The sequence below is a fragment of the Sus scrofa genome, chromosome 1, assembly GCF_000003025.6.
Source record: "Sus scrofa isolate TJ Tabasco breed Duroc chromosome 1, Sscrofa11.1, whole genome shotgun sequence".
Classification (NCBI taxonomy): domain Eukaryota; kingdom Metazoa; phylum Chordata; class Mammalia; order Artiodactyla; family Suidae; genus Sus; species Sus scrofa.
This window is the reverse complement of record NC_010443.5, coordinates 22219942-22221900: the sequence shown is the minus strand read 5'-3', so window position 1 is coordinate 22221900 and position 1959 is coordinate 22219942.

Genomic DNA, 1959 nt, shown 5'->3' with positions numbered 1-1959 from the left:
TTCATGGGTACAGATATTTTGTGTTGTCACATGCTTTCAGTAGTTCATTATGTGTCCAGGCTAATTGTGTTTTATTTTTTTATCACTTCACCTGTTGATAAACATTTAAGTCTTTGTGGGTTTTTATTATTACAAATAAAGCTTCTATGAACATTCATGTACAAGTGTTTGAAAGGGTATATGCTGTTATTTCTTTTGGGTAAATACTTAGGAGTAAAATGTCTGGATCATGTGGTAGGTGTGTATTTAACTTAAGAAATTATCAAAATGTTTTCCAAATATTTTATATTCCCATTAGCAGTTTATGAGAATTCTCATTCTACCACATTTTTGCCAACACTTGGTAGGGTCAGTACTTTAATTTTAACCATTGTAATATGTGAATAGTAGTATCCTATTGTGGTTTTAGCTTGCATTTCTCTAATGACTAATGATGTTTAGCATCTTTTCATATGCTGATTAGCTGTAAAATGAGAATGTTGGACCATTTACAAAAATTGAGTTGTTTATTTCTTATCGTTGAGTTTTGAGTGTTCTTTAAATATTCTAGATAGAATTTTTATCAGATATCTGATTTACAGTTATTTTCTTCCTGTCTATGTCTTGTCTTTCGTTATCCTTTGATGAAATTCAGCATTTCCTTTTTTTTTTTTTCTTTTAGGAATAATGCTTTTTGTCGTCTAAGATATCTAAGAAATCTTTGCCAAATCTATAGTCACAAAAATTTCCATTTATGTTTTCTTCTGGAAGTGTAATAGTTTTAGATTTTACATTTACATCTATGATGTATTTTATTTTTTTAACTTTTTTTTTCTACTGTATAGCATGGGGACCAAGTTACATATACATGTATACATAATTTTTCCTCCCATTGTTGTGTTGCAATGTAAGTATCTAGACATAGTTCTCAGGAGTTCCCGTCGTGGTGCAGTGGTTAACGAATCTGACTAGGAACCATGAGGTTTGGGTTCGATCCCTGGCCTTGCTCAGTGGGTTAAGGATCTGGCGTTGCCATGAACTCTGGTGTAGGTCGCAGACGTGGCTCAGATCCCGGAAGGATCTGGCGTTGCCATGAACTCTGGTGTAGGTCGCAGACGTGGCTCAGATCCCGCGTTGCTGTGGCTCTGGTGTAGGCCGGTGGCTACAGCTACGATTAGACCTCTAGCCTGGGAACCTCCGTATGCCGTGGGAACAGCTCAAGAAAACGCAAAAAAAAGAGACAAAAATAAAAATAAAAATAGACATAGTTCTGAATGCTACATGGCAGGATCTCATTGTAAATCCATTCCAAGAGCAATAGTTTGCACTATGATGTATTTTAAATTATTTTTTAAATAAAATACAAGATAGTGATCCAAGTTTAATTTCTTTTTTGGTAGGTGAATGTCCACTTCTTCCAAAAACATTTTTGAAAAAGGTTATTGTTTTCACTAGATTGCGTTTGCCCCATCATCAAAGATCGGTTGTCTATATTTGGTCTATTTCTAGACTCTATTCTGTTCCATTGATTATAGGAGTCTCTTCTCACGCTACTGTCATCCTCCAATATAGCTAAAGAAACTGAGAATTCAAAATTCAAACCTGGCCTTTTAGGTTAGTCTGAATACATTTGTTGAGATGGAAAGATAGAATATATTTTATTTAACAGTCTGTTAGTTCAGCGGATAACTTTTAGATATTTAGACATACAGTAAGTGGGCCTTTTTCTCCCACAAATGCTACAAGCCTGACAGGGTGATAGAATTGAAGAGTACCAAATAGGCAGATATAACTTACTCAAAATGTTCTAGTGTCTGCAGTATAAACAAAAATACTGTCTTGGAGGGATCAGATAACATAAGAATTAGTCACAGTAATGACTGATTGGATTATAAGTGTTGAGGTGGGGGAGGCTGGAGATGGCGAAGGATAAGCCAGAGAAGAAAGCAAGAACCAGATCATAAAGAGTCTTGTACGCCC